The following is a 12,023-nucleotide window of genomic DNA, read 5'->3' on the forward strand; positions in this document are numbered from 1 at the left end:
AAGAATTATATTTTTTTTTATTAATTTCTAGATTTTGATTTTAAACAGTTTTTAATTACATATAAAATATAAGACTGAATGATGATTATATACATTTTTGAAAATTAATTAAAATGTTAGGTTTGTTAGTTTTTAAAATGTTTGTGGGTTATATTAATGTCAAATGAAATGTATTGCATTTTAGTATTTTATATTCAATTGTTATTTTATAGTACAATCTTTATTCAAAATTCTTAAATGTTAATCAGTGTTGTTAATTATTTTGATGTTTTAATATTTGTTGTATTATAGTTATTATATTTATATATTGTTGTTGATTTAGTGAATTTTAAATGTTAAAAGTGATATTTGTGTTGAATAAAATCAGTTGTGTTAATATGATGTATAATTTTTTTTATTAGTTTTATAAAAATTGTGTAATGGTTATCAAGCTTGATCCTTCCCCCTTATTCTATGTTCATTACCATTAAAGTTTTAATGCTGTTGTTATTTATTGAGTATTTTATCTGAAACAGATAAACATTTGATGTTCTTTGTTTTCATTGGTTGTAATAGCTTGAAATTCTGAATCAATTTTTTTAAGATTTCATAGAATCTTGATTTGTGTTTGTTACCACTGCCTTCATTAGCACTGATAAGTAAAGCATTAAGAAATGCTCTCATATTATTCAACTCAGAAATAAAGAAATAATGTGTTATTACATATAAGGTGTATTTTTGTTTTGTTTGTTTTTTTTTTATGTGTAACACATTGAAATATTTTGTCAAATGATATTGTGAAGCAATAATAGCCGTAAATAGTAACATACATTTAATAGAATGTAAATATTTATTAATATCACTGATTGATTCAGAAATAACCCAGCCTTGACCACTAGAACTGGAAACTAAACCTGGATGGGATGCTGAGGGTTCAAATCAATTCACACTGTCATCAAAGCATTTTTCTCAGTTCCAACCCTACCTAGCTCCTGTTGTGTATAATTTTTCATTTACATACAGAAATAATGCACATCAATTACCTTTAGGAAAAGTGTATATAGTTTTAAAACCTTTTTTAGCTTTTAGCTATAAATTATTTAGAAGTTAATAGAATATTTCTACGGAGCATCAGATATAATATGTATTAATATTTTTTTAACATTTTAAACAAACTAAAAATTGGTATTGTATTATATCTATAAATTTTAATTAATTATTTATGAAAAGTACTTAACATGTTTATCAATTACAGTTAGTATTTAGTAGAATTCATAATTATATTTTAGTATTTTTCTTGATCCACCAGCTCTAGATAATAAAAAAAAGTATAACGTCAATTTAAAATTCAAAAAAATTAATTTATTACTTTAATAGACACTATCCAGAAATTATAGTTATGTTGGTAGGAATGTATTATGAATGAAAGATTATGTTTACAAATAAGACTATTTTCAAATTTATTAAACTGTTAATTTTAAAGACAATTCCAAAACAAATTTTATAAATTTCTGCATTTTTAGTAATTTATATTAAAATGTTTCTAGTTATTTGCAACTACCTTCAGAGGTTGGTAATGTTTTCATTCTTGTGTTTAGCTAATATTGCCATTAGTTTTTCTTTTTTTTTTTAATAGACACATTGATAAATGTGGTTGAAAAGTATGTTTAGATTTGAATTGTGTTCGGTTAATTTAACTAATCATTATATATCACTATATTTTGCAATATTTGAGTGCATTATGATGTCCTTTTTTGATTAAATGTAAAATATTTTGTGGTTTGAGCTATGTATGATACCACTGGCAAATATCACTATAGAGGAATTTTAAGTGTTCACTAAATCCTTTTTTGAAGCTGTATTATCCAGTGCACATAGTCAGAGCAGTTCAGTTTGTATATTTCAGAAGCATTATGTTTGTTAATAATATTCTGTGTCTAATCATTCATTATATTAGTGTTATTTAGTTGGTAAACGTCTGGATTGAATTTATAATCAAAAACATTTTTATGTTACCATATTATGAAGAAGTACCGAGGAAGGGAGTGACATAATTACTATATAATTTGTGAGACTGCAAGATAAGTAAGCTTTAAAACAGTGTAGGAATTTTTTTATTGGTAGTTCTTGAGATTACCCGTGACAAAAAATAGAATAAACATAATACAGATTCTTATATCTTTATAAAATAATATACAGGGTCATTCATGGGAACCGGATGTTTTTTAAATAATCATAAAAAATTGAATATTTACTTTAAAAAACGTTTTTTTGGTACTGAAACACTTGTTAAATCAAAGCATTTGTTAGTTACTCATGAACGAAAAATTATGTCCGGCCATTTTGGGCAATACATTGTTGTAGCCTTTCACGGTAACTGGCCTCAATTCTTTGCAGCATGTCTACATCAATCTGGGTGTCGTGATAACAAATTGCGATCTTTAGGTCCTCCATTGTACGCGGTTTATTGCCGTACACACGCGATTTCAGAAACCACCGCAGAAAAAAATCGCAACTACTCAAGTCGGGGGACCGAGGGGTCCAAGGAATGTCGCCGAATCTGGAAACGATCCGTCCCGGAAACAAGTTACGGAGAACAGCCCTCGCTGTGTGCGCTGTAGCTCCATCCTACATTTTGAAAATCGATTCCCCGGTTTCGTAACTCGGGGATGAAAAACGTATTCAGCATCGCAATGTAACGATCAGCTGTTACAGTTACGGCAGCGTCATTTTCTTCAAAAAAATATGGTCCAATAACACTGACCTTTCCTACTGCACACCAAACAGTCACCTTTGGGCTATGAAGTGGTCTCTCGTGAAGCTGATGTGGGTTTCTTTCTGCCCAATACCGGCAATTCTGTTTGTTGACGAAGCCATTCAGATGAAAATGGGCTTCGTCACTCATTAACAATAACAAATTTTCTTTAAAACTGGTAAGCATTTGACGACAAAATTGTAATCGCTGCGTGAAATCTTGCTCGTTTAACTGCTGCACGACGGCTATCTTGTAAGGATGGAAATGCAGGTCTGTATGCAGAATTCGTCTTACCGTACTTGCGCTGCTGAATGCCTCTGAATAGAGCGGCGTGGGCTTCCCTTACTCGTTCGATGTTCTGCGGAGTGCTAGCAGCTCGTCGGGGACCCGATGGTTTTTTCTTCAACATTGAACCGCTTGTTCGAAAGTTGTTTACCCATCGCAATATTGTGTTACGAGAAGGGACACTTGCATTACGATGGATATTAAACTGACGGCGGAAATCTCGCTGAACAGCAGTTACGGATTCGTCATTTCGCACAAAACTATCATACGCGTACAGCCGTTGGTCTAGCGTCCACGGCTCCATCTCCACTATATTTTTACTAAAATGTAAATGCTATGAACAAAGAAAGTCAGACACCAGCCACGTGCCCCTCCCACCATGAACGCCCGAGTACAACCCACTTCAAAAACATCCGGTTTCCGTGAATGACCTGTAGATACATAACAATTTTTTATAAAAACTTTGTCATGAGAGTAGGGTAACTCCAAGCATTTTGATGACATATACTGGAATAAACTATATAAAGGTAAGATATTTGTTTTTTAGAACAGTTTCCAACAATTCCCAAGTCAAATAGCAATTCAAAAATAGAAATTGTTGAAAACTCAAATCTTATCATCAATGAAAGTTAATTACTGAACTGTCAGAATGCTTGTTAATATTACCTTACATTATTTTTAAAAACTACATTATGCATGTGTAATTGATATATCTTGGTTGCTTCATAAAGTTCCAGTTAAACGTTGTAACGTTACTTATACATTAAACAATTTTACATATTACTTTGTTTTTCATTACATACCAAAAAAACTAACAATCACCGAGTGTCAAATCAAAAGAATATGGTGGGTGCTTAAAAACTGTTAGCATTTTACTGTATTAAGTAGCTGTTGACCAGCATGGGCCAACATGCTAGTAGATTTTTTAAATAACAGATTGACAAAGCCTTTTTAATTCTCTGGGAAGCAGCTTCCTGCTAATATTCCACTTCTGATACAAGTCCTCAACAGATTTCCTTATATCACTTTGAATATGCCTGATATCTGCATTATCTTTGCAGCAGACAGGCACTTGATGTAAAATCAACAGACACAAGCCTCATTGGAATGCTTGTGTTTTAAAAACATAGGTACATAAGTTTTAAGAAACTTATTTTTTTTCATTTTCATGTTACCATATTCTTTTTCAAGTAAAATTGATTCATTCTTTTCTTGTCAAAAAAATATATTACTATAATTGGACATCAGTCTACAGATCGAGGCATCAATAAATAAGGAAGATTGTTTCATTGTAATCTGAAATTTGAGGTTTATTCAGACAACTGTTCCTATTGAAGAGGAAACAAAAATGTAATATCAACACCACATCATGAACTCCACCAGCTTTTTAAGCAACTTCATTTCAAAAAGTAAATGATTCCACAAATTTTTAAAATTCCTTGTAAAATACTGATGATGGGGTGGTTTTGATGTTTTCTTTGTAAGTATGAGAATTAGAAGATACGAATCTTTTCTGGCTCCATTTGGTTTTTAATTTATGTATAAAATGATAGTTTAGTATTTATTTTGTAATCTTACCTCTAGCACAAGCTGATAATTGGGATAAATTTTTTTGGAAGCTGCCTTAACTAAAATAGTATTTCTGAAATCATTAAGAATATATCACTTGCTAGAAAAGGAAAATTCTCTAGACAGCCTCAGTGCTATATGTTACACTGCGATTTAACTTGAAATTAAGTCACTTAATTATTAAATGACCTCCCTAGAATTTGATACATATCATCTTTCCATTTCTAAGAAAGCTTTTATCACAGACAGATTTTTTTATAATGTATGTGTTTTTAATAAAACTGATTTTACAAAAATTACTCACTAAAAGTGAGAATATTATAGTTTTTTTAAATAGTCCCACTTTCAAAAAGTTGAAATTAAGGAAGAATTTAAAAAATATTCTTCCAGTGTTTTTTTGGTCAGTTTTATTTTTTTTTTATACTTATTTTACTATATGAGGGTCAGTCAAATACAAATCATAACTGTCTTCACAGCATAACTATGAGCATGAGTGTACTGGTGCAAAGGGATAGAGATGTGAGGAGTCAATGGATACCAGTTGCCTTGGCATTCACATATCTCTAGTCGGTGGTATAAGGTCAGAGCAAGAAATTTCATCATTGGTTGTGCAATGTATTGTACAATATATGTATTAGTTTCTCATGTATGACTATTAAAACTTCATGATCTCAGAGCACCTTGGATTCCACAAGGCATCTGCCCAAAGTTGTTTCAATACTTTTGACCCAAAAATCAGAAACGGGTTGAAAATTTTGCCAGTCTCTTGAATTGATTTTGATGAGAGGTAAAATAATTTCGCTTCAAATAGTCTTGTATAATGAGATTTTATAATGAAATTTCCTCCCAAGTCAAAATTGGCAAGTATGAAATGGTGTAGAAGTGGAGAGCTTTGCCTTGTATTGCTTGTTGATTTTCTCCATGAGTATTGCCTGTCAGCTGTTTGACAAAGTGAAATGCACGATCACCTAATCAGAGGTGTGATTCTCCTTCACAATATCAGGCCTCACACAGACATTAGCACTTCTGAAAAACTGGACAAAATTTACTGAGAAACCTTAGATCATCCCCCTGCAATTCTGTTTTGTTTGGGCCACTGAAGAAAGCACTAGACTTAATTAATTCCAGAGCAACAATAATGTAGAACTTAAGGAAGATTATATAGAAAACCAATATGTTTTTTTTAAATTTTATTCTGTACTAGAAACAGAATAAATATGTTTTGTATTTTTATTCTATACTAGCAGACCCTGCAGTGGTTCGCTATATTGAGTATATATATATAGATTAAATGAACACAATTGAAAGTTTGATAAAATATTAAAAAATTAACATTATGGAACTTCACAAAATTTAACCTTTCATGTTATCCTTTTTCCCGCGGGTAAATCGGTCCAATAGTTTTTAGTCTATAGCGGACACACATAAACATTGCCTTTCATATATGTAAAAGAAGAAAGTCTGTGTGTATATTTGTTTGCTTCGTAAATATCTCGACACCGACGCCACGTAGTGGGCATAGTTTTTGCAAAAATTTTTCTTTTCATGTAACCAATGTATATTCTGAATATGAACCAATCGGTCCATAAATACAATTTTTCGAAATATCTCAACCCCAGCGCCACCTAGCGGGTCCAAACCAATTCAGAAACCTTCACGGGTGTGCGCACAACTCACCAAAGTTTCATAGCAATCGGATTAATGATATAGGAACGCATACTGAACAAACCAACATTATTTATTTATATGGTTAAAAACAAAGGTCTTGTTTATATTTGACTGTCCTAGTGGTAAAGCATGACTAAAAAAAAAAATCTTGAGCAAACAGGAAGGACTGTGGAAAAATCTGATATCGGGCCAAACGATTTTTACGAAAAAAATTCGTAAACTTGATATAAGCGATTAGAATTTTTGTTTCTAAACTAAATTGGAATCGGAAGTAAAATTGGGCCCGAGTGACCGACGAAATTCAAGTACCACTCGGACGCAAATCAGTTTTAAAAAAAAATGTCAGGGAAACGATTTTAAGTAGTCATATAACCAACTCACTGGCTTGGTCTAGAGATGAAAGTGTATTCCCAAATCAGCTGATTTGGAAGTAAAGTGTTCCAACGTTCAAGTCTTCTAGTAAACTTAGTTATTTTTACACGGATTTGAATACTAGATCGTGGATACCGGTGTTCTTTGGTGATTGGGTTTCAATTAACTACACATCTCAGGAATGGCCGAACTGAGACTGTACAAGACTATACACTCATACATATCATCCTCTGAAGTATTATATGAAAGGTAATTACCGAAGGCTAAACAGGGAAAAGAAAGAAAGATAAAAATAATTACATAATTTATAAGTTGAGATTGTAGTTAGCGCTTCCATAATTAGGTCAGTGCAGTACGCAAAAATTCAACCTGACATTCGAGACAGAGTAGCCCTTTTATTTTCTTCTCAAAACATTTCAAGTTTTAGGAAAAAATAGTTATAATTTTGTCCAAAAAGTACCCCCAAGATGGTTGCTGTAAGTTAATTATTTATTGCAAAATAAACATTTTGCAACAAAAAACTCGGAAGTATCCGTAACTTTTGAGGAAACAGGGATTTCTTGGTCTAATTGATCTAAATTGAAAGGAAATGCAGAATGTGACCTTTATTTTATCAAAAAATTTAATTTTCAGATCATTTTTACATTTTCTATTAATGTTTATGAAATTTTAAAATATTCTAAAATATAATATCTCGGCGAAAAATGCATATATTCAAGTGAAACTAAATGCGTCTGAAATTCCTTTTTTTACCTTTAAATTTAACCTTCAAAAAACTTTAATCAGTTCAGTTGTTTCTGAAGTATTTGCAATGTCATTTTTATCGAAAAATTCACATCTCCAAAGTTTTTTAACATTAAGGGCTGAAATTTGGAAGGATGGTTGAGAAAGATTTAAACACTAATCTGATGTGTGTATTTCATAATTTTTAATGCGAAATTGTCCAAGAAACAGCTAACCGCCACATGGGTTTATCATTTAAACGTTAATAATTTTAAATTAAAAAGATAAATTTTTATACTTGCATCAGATAATTACATACCAATTTTTTTTTTTTTATATAAACAAATTCAAAGTCATCATGCACAAAAAATACGACTAGACAGAAATTATTATTTTATTTAATTAGCTGGAAGAGAAATATCACCAATTTTATCATTATATACTGGGGAACTAAGTAGGAGATTCAACCAGTGTTAACGGAATCTATTTTATTTTTTTTGTCTTCAGTCATTTGACTGGTTTGATGCAGCTCTCCAAGATTCCCTATCTAGTGCTAGTCGTTTCATTTCAGTATACTATACTGAATACATCCTACATCCCTAACAATTTGTTTTACATATTCCAAACGTAGCCTGCCTATACAATTTTTCCCTTCTACCTGTCCTTCCAATATTAAAGCGACTATTCCAGGATGCATTAGTATGTGGCCTATAAGTCTGTCTCTTCTTTTAACTATATTTTTCCAAATGCTTCTTTCTTCATCTATTTGCCGCAATACCTCTTCATTTGTCACTTTATCCACCCATCTGATTTTTAACATTCTCCTATAGCACCGCATTTCAAAAGCTTCTAATCTTTTCTTCTCAGATACTCCGATCGTCCAAGTTTCACTTCCATATAAAGCGACACTCCAAACATACACTTTCAAAACTCTTTTCCTGACATTTAAATTAATTTTTGATGTAAACAAATTATATTTCTTACTGAAGGCTCGTTTAGCTTGTGCTATTCGGTATTTTATATCGCTCCTGCTTCGTCCATCTTTAGTAATTCAAATTCCCAAATAACAACATTTTTCTACCTCCATAATCTTTTCTCCTCCTATTTTCACATTCAGTTTATTTTCATGCGGTAGTTCTTACGTAGGACTTCATCTATGCCGTTCATTGTTTCTTCTAAATCCTTTTTACTTTCGGCTAGAATTACTATATCATTAGCAAATCGTAAATCATCCGAATCTAAATTGTTCTTTAACATCATTAACTGCTAGTTCCATGTAAAGATTAAAAAGTAACGGAGACAGGGAACACCCTTGTTGGACTCCCTTTCTTATTACGGCTTCTTTCTTATGTTCTTCAATTGTTACTGTTGCTGTTTGGTTCCTGTACATGTTAGCAATTGTTCTTCTATCTCTGTATTTGAACCCTAATTTTTTTTAAAATGCTGAACATTTTATTCCAGTCTATGTTATCGAATGCCTTTTCTAGGTCTATAAACGCCAAGTATGTTGGTTTGTTTTTCTTTAATCTTCCTTCTACTATTAATCTGAGGCCTAAAATTGCTTCCCTTGTCCCTATACTTTTCCTGAAACCAAATTGGTCTTCTCCTAACACTTCTTCCACTCTCCTCTCAATTCTTCTGTATAGAATTCTAGTTAAGATTTTTGATGCATGACTAGTTAAACTAATTGTTCTGTATTCTTCACATTTATCTGCCCCTGCTTTCTTTGGTATCATGTCAAAAGTGAAATGCATGCTTGTGTGCTTCTTCGATTCCAAGGGATTGTTCATAAAGAATGGGTGCCTCCTGGACAAACAGTTAACCGATATTTCTACAAAGAAATTTTAGAAAGACTTCGTAAACGAGTTCTTCGTGTCCGTGTCAACATTGTTGATAATTGGATTCTGCATCACGATAATGCGCAATCCCATACTGCTCTGTCAGTACAGCAATTTTTAACCTCAAAACAAATTTCAGTACTACCACAGCCACCTTATTCACCAGATATCGCTCCGTGCGACTTTTTTCTATTTCCAAGAGTCAGAATGGCGGTCAAAGGACACCATTTTCAAACAACACAAGATGTCCAAAAAGCTATGACAAGGGTCTTGGAGGATATTACAGAAGATGAGTTCCAGAAAAGTTACCATCAATGGCAGAAGCGCTGGAATAAGTGTGTGCAATCAGAGGGGAACTACTTTGAAGGAGACAACAATAAACATGACTAAAACGGTAAGCAACATTTTTTTTTCACATCAGTCTCATTACTTTATTGTCGCACCTCGTATTTAACAGATACTTCTCTAAACTCTAAGTAGTCATTTTCAATCAGATTTATTTTAAGTTACAGATCAAAAAATCAGAGTATGTTTCTTAACAGAATATCTAATTACTGAAATTGGTTAATCAATTTTATTAGACACTTATCAGAGCATTTTATTTTTTAGAGGACCTATTTTTTGATAGGTCATCTGTATCTGTTAAAAAACAATTTGACAGGAGAAGAAAAAAATACTAATGTTAATAACTATAGTACAATATAGATGTTTTGAAATATGTTTTATGGAACTATTTAAAGTAGATAAATACATTAATTAATTTTTTTTGTTGTTGTTACAGAGAATTTATTAAAATAATAAGATTGATATCTGTACATAAATAACTACTTTCAATTTATTAAAAATAAAACATAAATGTATAATAAACGGTCAAAAAATTTTTAAATAAAAATTAAGTAAATCAAATCATTCTTTTTTAAAGATTTTGTTACCATTTTACATTAATTAAATATTATTAAAATTAATAATTGTCTTGTTCCATACTTTTCGCATTTCATTAGACTCCCAACTAAGATTATCATAAAATGAATGGTGATCATTTTCTTTCTTGGTGGAGTAAGTGTAATTAGACTCACTGATAATAATTGGACTTAAGTATAATATTTAGATATAAAGTCAAAATTTAGATGTAAATATAGATTTTGTCTACAGTATTTCTTGAAAAACATAAAATGAACATGCAAATGAATTGTAACAAGACCAGTATAGAGGACTTGAGTAACGGATTCCTGCCAGTTAAGAACAAAGTAGTAGAAAATATAATAATGGGAGTCTACATTGTAACATTGCTTACTGACACAATGAAACAAATGTTGTTCTGTGAGAAGAGTTACCGGACCCAAGTTAGGAATACATGGGATTGAAAGGATTCAGTCAATCATTTTCATGCTCAACTGGGGTCTGGTTTGGCAGGTAAAGAAGTTAGGATTATAAATACTCCAGAGAAGACCAGTTGAAATGAGTCTGCAAAATCAGTCTAAGCAAGATATTATGATATCAGTCTGTGAGATGTAAGTTCAGTGACACGTCAGTCTGTGAGAGAATATTCCATGAGGAAGACAGTGAAGGAGCGACTTGTTAAGGCATGCAAAGTTTGACACAATTATGGTGACGTTACAAGTAATTTCAGTACATGAAAACAAGAAATGGTTTGGTGAATTACTGTAAGACTATAAGTGAAAGAGAAAAAGTACTAAATTTCATTCCTAAACTGTTAGGTGGTTTTATTTGTGAGCAGCAAAGGTATTTGCAGTAAAAGAACTTTATACTTGTCTTATCTATTGCACTGTTGTTGTTAATACAAGGCTAGTGGTCATGCTAATGTCTTTTTTTGATGGGGGACTGAATTCTGCTTTTCATTATTTACCTACCTGTGAATAAATCCTGATGATTATTTTAATTTCTGTACAACAGTAGTTACAAAGAACTACTGTTTGTTATCGCTATTATTATTGTTGTTGTGATTGTGATTACTATGATCATTATTTGTTTATTTATTATTGCATTATTTTAATGTTTATTGTGAGTTAATTATTATTGTTGCTTATTATTATTACTGTCATTATTATTGACTTGTCTGTTTTACTTATATTCTTACATAATTACAATATTCTTACATATTATGTAAGAATTACAATAAATTGTAATTATATAGACATTTTCAATTGTCAGTATCTCAAAATCCTGACTGAGCTGCGAACACACGACAATATCAACATACATTTGCATATGGGTGTTTGCATCTTGTCATAATTCATGCAATGTAATCAGATGATCCATTGATTGGCAACTTAAAAATTTTCTATAATAGTATGGATACTATCTGCTTCAGTCATTGTGTCCTTTCTGTAAAAATAATTGTTCAATTGTAACAGAATGAATTATATAGATCACTTAAGGCACCTATCAAGAATTTATCCATTTTGATTTTTGCACTCATCTCAAAACAATGCTTTTAGAATTATTATTGTTAATGATATAATCTACCATATGAGAGGTGAATTCAAAGCTCGATATATTACAATTATTATCATGTCTTGCATACAAATTTACATGATTGTCATTAAATCCATACATTGTAAAGTTATGGACTTGCAATTTTTGTCTATATATAATATATTGATGAGCCAACATACTTGGCATTTATAGGCTAGAAAAGGCATTCAATAACGTAGACTGGAATAAAATGTTCAGCATTTAAAAAAAATTAGGGTTCAATTACAGAGATAGAAGAACAATTGCTAACATTTACAGGAACCAAACAGCTACAGTAATAATTGAAGAACATAAGAAAGAAGCCGTAATAAGAAAGGGAGTCCGACAAGGATGTTCCC

This window comes from Lycorma delicatula, chromosome 7 (genome assembly GCF_047948215.1).
Source record: "Lycorma delicatula isolate Av1 chromosome 7, ASM4794821v1, whole genome shotgun sequence".
Classification (NCBI taxonomy): Eukaryota; Metazoa; Arthropoda; class Insecta; order Hemiptera; family Fulgoridae; genus Lycorma; species Lycorma delicatula.